We start from the raw sequence: 11609 nt of genomic DNA on the forward strand, positions 1-11609 counted from the left end.
TAAGTCTGAGCCAAACAGGTGCCCCCCCCCCCTCCCCCTGTGCCCGTTCCAGTGGTATAAATGCATCTGGAGGACCTGGCTGGAAAGAGGCGTCAAACTGGAAGGACAGAGCAGAGACCCATTGAAAGTATAATCGAAGGAGTAATGACGAAAGGACCCATTTAAATTTAAAAGTCAAAAGGAATCTCAACGAGCGAAGAGAAACAATTGACCACATTATGTTGCCGACAGCTGCCTCCCTGCTGTTGTTCTTGTTGGCTCACCTGTGTGTCGCTCAAGACGAATACGTGGAGGTGAGCGCCAAGCCCGTTTCCCATCCCACCATCGTAGCCACTGCCTCGGTGCCCGTAGCCCAGACAATGGGGCCACGCTCCGAGGGCGGCGGTCACAACAGAGAGGTCGTCGTAGACAACAAGACGGTTAAAGATGCCACCCCCAAAGGGAAGCAGCCAGATAGGAATGCGCGTAAGCACAAAGAACCGGCCAGAGAGAAAACGAAATCAACTAGTTATGGCCAGGTACTTGCTGTCTATTAGACACACGCTTTAATAGTATTACAACAGTTGAATTGTGTTTGGGAGTTGTAGACTGCATTTAAAATACATGTTTGTGCTGAAAGCTTTTTTTGGGAATATGCTGTTGTATGTGAACAGTAATTAAAGTAGGTGTTGACAAATTGTTATTATTTCATATACTTTGACCATGTTTCCAGAATGAAACGTTTATTTTAATGTAAATGCACTGTAATTAAATGGATTCTGTTTACTTAATCAATATGGCCATTGCAGCAAAATCATTGCACCTTTGACTGGGCCATTTTATTAAATTGGCTACATTGACGTGCGCTTTGTTCTAATGTGCTATTTAAAAGGTAGGTAATTATCTTATTTTCCTTACTTTTGAAAATAAATGTAATGGCAACAATAACATCTCTCCCCACCACTAAGCCACGTGTGGACTGCCCTTGCAAGTATAAAAAAACACATCCTTCTGAACATTTTGATTGACAATCCATTACATTTTAATTGCAAAGCGAAAGCGCGCTCTTGCAACGTGCGCAATGCCTGGAGGATGTGGAGCGATTGGTTCTGTGGGGAGACTTTGCCCATTTTCCCTAGGACACAGAGCATGCTGTAGATCGGCCCCATGGGCCAGACTGTGGACGCTTCCTGGGTGCGCCTGGCCCACGTGGATACCCAGGATCAATGGGCCCTCCGGCATTCCAGGTAATGTTTATTGAACTTCATTTTCAGTGTGTTTTCTCCTTCATATACGTATACATTTATTCCTTCACACTTTGTAAAATATCTTGCAGTTCGGTGCATCTTTGCAGTCACACGTGTCCAATTGATTGACATTTTGCAAATGGTTTTTGAAAGGCTGCTGAGGAAAGTGGATCGAGAAAATAAAAAGCGTTTTGCCCTGCTCACAAATGAGACACACGACGACCCCAATTCCCATTGCATCGTTTCAGTCTCAGAATTGGATGCATGCGGCAGGGCAATAAAACAACGTGATTACAGAGCTGAAAATCAAAAGTGTTATTCAACTCTGAAAGCCTCAGGGGCAATCCGCTGTGTGGTGATTGGCTCGATAATTTGTAAACAAAATATTTTTTGTTTTCTTTTCTTTTCCCAAGGAAATCACGGAAATAATGGCAACAATGGTCTGCCCGGCAGAGAGGGTTCAAAAGGTGACAGGGGTGATAAGGGGGACCTTGGAACAAGAGGTGAGAGGGGCGTATCGGGTCCCAAGGGAGAAAAGGGGCAGGCTGGCGTGCCATCAGAGCTCAAGGTAATTCTCCTTTGAGCCACTTTTTGAGAGGGCAATTTGCCGCGAGCACTTTATTAATAATTCATAGGAGCGCCGCTCAAAAAATAGAACCGTTAATATTTTATCCATCTAATAAAACGTGGCGCAGTGATTGATCTATTTGCGGTGAGTGGTTTATTGTAAAGAAAGGAAACATTGCACAAAATCGTAGAAGGAACAAGGCATTTGTAATATATATATAGCCTACGTGTTGATCGTGTGTAATAGTTGACATTTCAGTGCACCAATAATTGCTTCCTAAATGGGCATACATTATCAACTCATAAGTGACAGCTTTGCGTAATCAAAATCTATACACGGTATATGTGCGTCTGTAATTATGCAAGTTGTGACGCGTATTTATGTGTTCCCATTACAATTTGTAACCGGAAGATAGCGTTCATGGCTTCCATGGCAACCCACTTCACGAACCAGAACAGCGGCATCATCTTCAGCAGTGTGGAAGCCAACCTCGGAAACTACTTTGACATCATAACCGGCCGCTTCAATGCACCTGTAACCGGTAACGCATCCCCCTGACCGGCACAGCCTCACATTATTGAATACAGCTTTTCCCTCGCTTTTTGTGGGCTTGGTTTGTGCGATTTCGCATATACTGGGCTAACATATTTCTATAACAAAATTGGCTACATGCGGTTTGGATTCACTCATGGGGGCCATGCGGTCAGACGTGGGACAACGTTGCGTGTTGTACTTTGTGCGCTACTCGGGCAGGCAGCTGTCTAGTGCGGTGCATTTTGGGTTGGGCGACTGTGTTGTCCATGCTGCACGATTTCGCTTTGTGCACTCTTTTTTGGAACACATTTACCGCATAAAACGGGGGAAACCAGGTGTAGGTGCTTTCGCCACGGGGTTTGTGAGCAGCACAACTGGGGTGACAAATGCTACCATTATCCACACCATGGGCATTATCCATCATGAGCAGGCAGCTTTGTGTATATATCCACTATTTTCTGTTTTATAGCGACACATCCTATTTTTTTTTATATTCCGTGGATGTTTAATATCACATGGATTTTTCTTTTTCCGAAACGATACAAACATACTTTGGTAAAGCGACCACCGTAAGCTTTCTAGCATACACATTTGTAATCTAGAGATATAATTGTTCAAAAAAGTAACTATTAGCATTCGTCACCCTATGTTGTACCAATAAGTAATTCTTGGGCAATCACTCAATAACCATACAGAGTACTGTTTTGGGGTGGAGCAGTGGGCACAGCAGTTAGTACACCGCACTCTGGCTCCGGTGACCTAAGATTCCCAGTCACAGCGAACACAAGTGGTGAGTCATCTGAAACAGTGTTGTTTCCCACTTTCACCAACTTGTACTGTGACCAATGTGGTGAAGTATGGTGAAACATGCCGGATGACCGACACGGTGTGGGGAGGCCTTCATCCAGCAGTGGATTGACAATTTATTATTTAGAACATTTGCATATGACTGCCTCTTTGATAATGCAGTAATAATATTAAATCATGATGAATGTATATCCACCTCCTCTTTTCCTGCGATGGATGTTCCACAATAGTCTACAGCGTTTTGAGATGCCGTTGCATTTAGTAGCCTCTTTAAATCCGAATTGTATTTTATATCTATTCGAAATGGTTAAGTAATGTAACATCGCTTTGTTTAACGTGCTCACAACCATCACATTTATGGGCGACTCGTGGAATTTTGGCAACACGTTCAAAGGGAAATTGAGAATAATTCCCCACCCTGAGAGCACTGTGTGTGAAAGCAATTCGAATTCACCGTCGACGACACGTGTGCGACAACGCTGCCTCTTTACGCAGGGGTGTATTACTTCACGTTCAACATGCTCAAGCACGAAGACGTGGAGGAAACGGTGGTCTACCTCATGCACAACGGCAACACGGTCATCACTTTGTTCAGGTGGGGATGAGTCACCGCCATGAGTTCTGTGTGGTATAATATACTATCTGCGAGATCATTAACGTCGAAACATGGTGTCTGTTTATATGGCGGCGCCTAAACGCGACCCGATCTCGCGATGATGTCCAGATCAAGTGCGTATATTACAGAGAGAGAGGTAGAGAAAAAAAACAGACTGTCATAGGAAGAGAAAAATAGGAAGCTTTGTTGAACTTGAATAAGGCAGGGAGTCGACAGGACAGATCAGTGGGGAAGGCAGTTCAAGGCCACGGGGGGCAACAGATCAGAATGAGCAACGACAGCAAATGAACCCCAGTAAACCGCTGGGCAGGAGCCATGCATCAACAAAACACTGATTTATTGATTACAATATGTACCTAACTTTTGTTTCTGCCGATAACTGTTACTAACTGTCTCCTATCTATGAAGTTGTATTCATGTACAACATGTGATTATTGTTTTTGGGTGGTTCTCTGTGCGTGTTTTACATTGCCTTGAGATGTAGCTGCATTTAGATACTGGTTTCATCGATATTTGATTTATTGTATATATATATACACATTAGAAATATCCCAAATTGTCCTGTGAAAATATACCCAAAATGGTATTGGACAAATGTAAATTGCTTCAGAATTTCAATCTGATATGTTTCATATACAGAAATCAAGTGTAATGAAGCAGTAATTAATTAAAATGTAACAGTTATCTAACAGCACTTGTCGTAATTGCCAACTCATTATCTGTACAACATTTATTTTACTAAATATAATTGATCGTGACTAAGTGAAAATTACGTGCGAGCAATGTTTAATATATTACGATTCAGCTCATTAAATCAAGTTTGCATGTTGTATTTCACTCGGGACTGCATATGATTCCGAATAGATAGCTGTGTGTTCCTGGAGACAGCACTCACACTGCTTGTTAAATTAATTTCTCGACATAAGCCTGGTGTTCAAGAAAGTGTTCAGAAAACAAAATGCTTGCGCATGTCACGGCTGGCAAAAGAGCCTCCACTAAACATGAGCTCCAGACAGCCCCTCTAGAGGGTGCTGTAAAGAGGGGTACTATAATTCCATGCTGATCAAATGTCTCGGAAGAGGTGAAGGTACCTACACTTTACCCCACCACACACGTCCTGCTGATCGACTATCTGCGAAAGAACGTAAATATGCTGCATTTCATACAGAATAAGGACACTGTCCAGTTATACAAACATTAAAAGTGGGGAATGCACACTATAATAACATAATTGTAGAAATTGGGCAATAATTTAAACATGCAAAATAATATTGCGTATATTGACGATTATATGGATCTCACCACGTGATACTAAAAAAATTCTGAAATTAGTGAATGATAAAAAATAGACAAAGGAACATTGTTGAATATTTTGTGCGAATCGTGTAATCGATAAGCCATTTCAATAACATTTATCACAACTTTAATTGAAGGTAAAGTTGTCCTGAGTCTGGATTAACTGGAACATATTGGCAAGTCGCGTTCAATAAATGGGGTTGAAATGTTCCCAGCCTATGGGAATGTGACCGATTGAAGTGTGCTGCTCACTAATTCGATGAGAGTGTAGGGCAATGAACGATGCAGTCGTGCATTCCATCCTCTCTTGTTGGTGGGACTTATGTAAGTTATGGACTCTGGCTTGAAGGGCCATGATGGATTGTTTGAGTAGTCATCCAAATGATCAACATAGGCGTGCAGATATTTAAATGATTGAAATCATCCCAAGGATATTTTTCGTTGAAAACTACTGGGAAAAAAAATCATTGAATTAATTGGCTTTGTTAATCGTTCACGAACATTGTTTGTCATTGAGCCGGATAACGCTTCTACATTAATGTGACTATAATTTTCATTATCTGTTCTCCATATTTAGAACTATCAGCAGGTGTAATCAACAATAATAATACTTCACATCCCTTTCACTACGGGATGGAGGCATCCACACCTTATTGATCATGAGGGTTGTTTGACCATACTTCACCACGCTATTCAGTGCGGATTGGTAAAAGGGATCGTGCTAATTGAATCATCCTCATAGCATTCGTAGGCAAGAAGGTGAAGCGAGCGGCTCGAAACTTGGGGTGGGGGAGGGGGGGGGTTGAGAGAGGGGTAGGGGGGCCTAACCCACCCACCCTCACTGTCTATATTTCTATTCAGTCAAAAATATGTTCTCACAATATTCAAAACCAGTAATGGATTTTTCCTCAAAGTCCCCCAATTTGGTGAACATCCATAGGCGTACGGACGATGTGCCGGCTGAGCATCAGTTCAGCGACTCGGCAAACGCGGTTTTGTCACGTGTGTTCTTTGCAGTAGCACTGCTGCAGTTCGAGACGGCTGCACGCGAAGTGTCTAAATTAGCACGATTAGGCGATGGGCGTCGCAGCCCTTCGTCTAGAAACACGTGGTGGGAATTGCAGAGCAGAACTCACGATAGACAAAAGCAGATTGCGTCATTTCTCATTGTTGGGCATTTGACATTTGCTTAACGCCGTGTTGTGTCCCTGCTGAGTTTTGTATGCCTCCCCTTTAAGCAAGTTCACGCTTCGGAGTAGAATGGAAGTGAGGTCACCAGGTTTATAGCACACGCTGAACCACTGCAACGCCACTCCACCCCATCAGGGCGTGTATAGTTCCACAAATAGCACACATTCTGCTTGATGTTGCATCATTATAATGACCTATCTGCGTCTGCCACATTTTTCTCTAACACTCTTGGGTTACACATGTATATGCTTTTATTAGGCTGTGTTTTCCGGTCGGCCCGATTGTATTACTCGTTGGAAATTTTGAGCACTACATTAACTTTTCCTCTCTTCTGTCACCCATCTGCATCATATCTTGATTCTCGGTACCCCATTGACTCAGCTCATCTGTGTGTTGTTAGCTAGCTGCCAGAGACAGACACTCTTGCCAGATCCCAAATAGACAGGCAATTAAGATAAACATCATCTCATTACGGTGCATTCCCGTATGGAGACATTTTGCAATGATACACGCTTTCTGATTTTCTCATTTATATATTTATCACATACATCTTGATAAATTTAGATCGGGAGGTGAGGTGTGGTGGCAGGTCAAGCTTATCCTTGTGTGGCCTGTTCATCTATTACACTGGTCAACACACTTTTTCTGGCATAAGGTATTCTAACGGGTTTAAGGTAATTTTGGGGTGCTGATTCCAAATCTGGCATCAGTTTTTGTCTATCACATCAGGTTTTTGAGATATCAAATATTGCATTTTAAATAAAATCTGCAGAAGAAAAATATTAAATAAATGTGGATATCTACATAAAATTATATTATAAACACACTATCCTAAAAATACAGCACCATATTTTAACACTAAAGCAGTCACTGACTCGCAACAACTTGCAATCATAAGTGACAGAGTTAATTTCGGGTAAAATCAATGAAAATGTGGTATGCTGATAGCATAAAAATGAGATGTGATAGAGCAAATCTGAGATCAGATTTGGAATCAGCACCCTGAAATTAGTCTAAAACAGCTGCAAAAGTCCAGGCTAAAAAAAACTTTTTTTTGTTGACCAGTGTTATATATCCCACAAAGTAAAGTGCAAAACTTACATCTTTCGTTAATGGTCCCCAAACATTCGTGTTTTCACAAGTGCACCGAGACACAACTGAAGGGGACTCCCATCGACAACAAGGCCCAATTGTGGCACACATTCTCTTTGTATTTTTTCCCCCTTACATTCCAAATTTTCTATCGACGTCATGTCACGAGGCAAATACATTTTCCATTCAGAGCTCTGACCAGTGCAGCATTCCATGCCACAGAAAGGGCCCTGCAGATTGTGTCACTGAACTACTGTACTTTTCACTCTCTTCAAAATACCTATTTGTACACAGAAGGGGCACATCTTTTTTATTCGTTCTGCCAAAAAATTGGTATTTTTATGTGTTCTTGCAAACGATGATAAATTACGTTACTAACTAACTTTACAATTACGTGCTTTTTAGAGTAGTTATTGGTGGCCAATCTGATACCATCAACTCAATGCCCTTACGAACCCAGTTTAATCAAGGGTGGTTGCTCAGATTTGAACATAGGATCTCAGCTGTGCACGCTAAGTGCTTTCAAACAGCATTAGCTCCCTGGGCTACACACACATTCTCTTTGATGTTTAGTGAACACTTACAAGATGCTTTATAATGATTTACCATTTAAACTGTTTTAAAAGTAATTCACAAAAGCCCATAGAAAATCTACATTTCCATTTGCAAATTGGATGTGAATTACGTGTTACACAGAATCGTTCATTTGAAACCATTTATTTTTGCACGTTGTTTCTGGTTTAATGACAGTATAGGGACTTTAACATCCACTTTATAAATGATTCTGCATTTTGGTAATTTCCAATATAAATTTCCAGGTGGCTATAGTAAGGCCCACTGAGCTGTATAACTATTTTTCAGAAGCGACATGGCCACAAATGATAGCCCAACGAAATGGCTTATGATGTGGAAATTTATAGCAGCCAAATACTCTAAACGCATGTTTCTAAATGTGGAGGGAAAAACCGGAGCACCCGCAGGAAAATCCACCCGACCACGGGGAGAGAGCAAGCTCCAGCCGGTACAAAATTCTCTGGCACGCGTCGTGATGGGTCCTGCAAGATCCAATCATGTCTGTCCGGTGCTCGCCGAGCTGCATTGGCTTCCAGTTGCTGAACGAATACATTATATGGTTGTGCTCATTACACACAAAGTACTTTCCACAAATTAACCATAATACCTTGTTGACCTCGGCAAGGGGCGTAAACCATCATGCAAACTCTGGTCATCCTCGCAGCAGATTTTGGCTAACCATCTAACAAAGATGGTCACTGCATCGCGCACTTTCCGATACGCTTCTGCGGCCATCTGGAACGCTCTTCCCTTCCGATATTAGGAAGCCACTGGAGCTATGCAGTTTTAAGTCTAAATTGAAAACGCATTTCTTTCGAATTGCTTTTTGTGTTTCGTCTATTGTCTTTCCCCTGCACCTCTGATTAACACGTACGGTGTGAAAGAAGTTCAAAATACATATACAACGTGCAAACTACAAATATACAAGAGGCGTCAGGGTCGGGATCAAACCCACGACCTCCTGTATACCGGGCGAGGTAGTTAACATATCACCACCATGACACCCCTAGAATTAGGAGTGGGGAATCAGAATGGCTTACCAGGCCATAAAACTGCGAGGGACATTCAACAATTCTGAATATAGAGTATAAGGTTTACCGATTTTTTTTTTACAGATTATAGAAAATATAGAAAATGTACATGAAAAAAACACACGTATGATCCCCGTGTTGGATAAATTAAAGGGGTTGAGGGGTCCAGGTGGGTCAAAGGTCAAAGTGGCACTGCTGATATCCCGACCTCGAATCTGGGTTTCAGCCGCTCGTGATTAAACCGGACTGTCAAAGTTGATGGTCTCAGCCCGGTCTGTAATGACTGCACGACAAAATCACTTGTTAAGTTTGGTTTTGCACTTAATTTGGCTTTATTTTTGCATCGGACAATTATAAATACACCTAAAATGTGTGCAACACTGAGCAAACGGCTCCCTTCAGGCAACTGCTACTCGTTGACAACGAACGCTCTCAGGGCACAACCTTCAAACATCTGGCCAGCACCAGATTTAAAACATCACTGTCCGGTTTAACGGGAGACAATGTGGCACATGATCTCCGGCGGCTGTTTGGTGTTTTGTGTGTGTGTGTGTGTGAAAAAGCCACTCCATTTATGCAGAAACAAACATTTTATTTTACATTTTACTCGCATGGGGATTTTATAGTATTATAAAGCAGCCTTTGAATCACGAGACGGGTTACACTGGAACGATTCAGTTTTACACAACGAATATCTGTGCTTCTTTGTTCATCTTGCCCATTCACTATATACTTTCATGATTGTTTGCTTATCACCTTCAGGTGCAGGAATTCTAAATAGATCAATACAGTACACACCCAATTCTAAGAGCAATCTTTATTAACCTCCTCTGTTGACTGAGTGTATTGCGATAACATTTGACTAACACACAAACACATAACACCCGACTGACGTGAGGAATATCATGGGATGTTCCTGTCAACAAACATGCAGTTGGAACACCATCTGCATGTTTGAATTGGTCTTGTGTGACATTAATATGGAGATGAATTAAGTAGACACTAACCAGCGTGGTATAGTATGGTCAAATAATCTCCATAACCAATACAGCCGGGGGGGGGGCTAATCCAACAGTGGAATTAGAAAAGGCTTATGATGTCTTCATGCATAGCGTTAAATGAAGTGAAACTCAAAAAAATATTTCACGAGACAATATATTGTTTTCAAGGTTGTCAGCTATTCTGGAGACCATCAGTCAAGTACACAAGGCGCACCAATGTCCCCTTTCAACATCTCAAGAGTCAAATGATCTTCACGCCAGCCATGCAATATGGATTGTCTGTGAAGTTATAAAACGCTCACGTGAAATAGCCCGAAGGCATAAGCATACTAAACTGTCAGCAATACCTGTAAATAAATAACACATTGACATTTTGCTCATCAACATTCCATAACAACGACTCAAAGACAAGTACATCATAAAGATGGTTTATATTTATTCAGAAAATATAGAGTTTTAAGACAATTTTCAAAGGAAGTTACTGCACGTGGGATGTTTTACCAGTCCCTTGTTAAGGAGTGTTTTGCATGTGGGAGAAAACAGGACTGCCCAGAGACAATTCCACTTGCCCTGCACGTCTCCTGGCCACTTCACATCGCAGTGCATTTCGCAGCTTCACAAACACATACCATCCACGGACTCGAGCCTCCACTGCACTCAATTACAGACATGCAATACTGCGCCAAGAGTGTGAATTCTAAAAGCGGCCCCAAGTTCAAGACACTATTTGTATGCAAATCAAACGCCACTTGCTAAATATACCAAGCGATTCTGCAGTGGCAGTGCTTCTTCCCGTGCAACTCAGTTGAGAGGTTTTAAAGATTTCTGAATTATTATTATTATTACCTCTCCAGTAGACGTCTAATCCCTTAACACTGTCACTGCAGGGGGGGGGGGGTGGCCCAATTATGCCTAATTTCAGGCGGAAGGATCACTCACTTCTCCACGCACCTGTGCAAGCCAAAATAGCTCTTATTAAGTTAAGGCCGTCAAGTGCACGACCTGGCCTTGCCTTTCCCGTGCAGCGTCTCCATTCGCGGCATGACCACCGCACTTGAATCAGGCACTTCATCAGCCAGCCGACGTGCACTTCGCCTCAACATGGCTCCAACGCCGCCGTGTCCACCCCCACTTCCCTGGTGTGCAGCTACGAAGTGAAGGGAAGCACGACACAGCTGGAATAGCGCTGTGCTGCGGCTCAAGGAAGGCGACGAGGTGTGGCTGCGACTCGGCAACGGGGGAATTCACGGAGACCACCAGCGCTTCTCCACCTTCTGCGGATTCCTCCTCTTTGAGACCGCCTGAGCATCTCCGCAACAGCATCGTTTTTTTATTTCGTCTGCGTCCTTTTCCTTTTGTATATTCTTTTGAGTCGAGGTAAAGTGTATGCTCTTCTGTAGCCGCTTAGAACAAATTCAATTAAACGTGTATTTACTCGAAAGCCAAATAAATGGCCGGATACATTTTAGTCTACCAAAGCAATAATGCAAGTGTAACATTATGGTCAGTTGACTTGCATACCTGATGCTTAAATTGCATTTGGATGTCATTTAATATCAATGTTTCTCCTAGTTTGGAACATTACTTTTAAACAAACATTTAAATTAATGTATAGACTTAGCATTGTATTAAGGCCAGCATACTTCGGCCCACAGTCAATAAGGTGTGTTTATA

General features: G+C 42.2%; 1 pseudogene; it reads left to right on the top strand.

Annotated features, from left to right (window-relative positions):
* Positions 1-218: 218 nt before the first annotated feature.
* Positions 219-11240, top strand: LOC121852099 (annotated as a pseudogene).
* The last annotated feature ends 369 nt before the right edge of the window (positions 11241-11609 follow it).

This window comes from Callorhinchus milii, unplaced genomic scaffold (assembly GCF_018977255.1).
Source record: "Callorhinchus milii isolate IMCB2004 unplaced genomic scaffold, IMCB_Cmil_1.0 Scaffold408, whole genome shotgun sequence".
In the NCBI taxonomy this organism is placed as follows: domain Eukaryota; kingdom Metazoa; phylum Chordata; class Chondrichthyes; order Chimaeriformes; family Callorhinchidae; genus Callorhinchus; species Callorhinchus milii.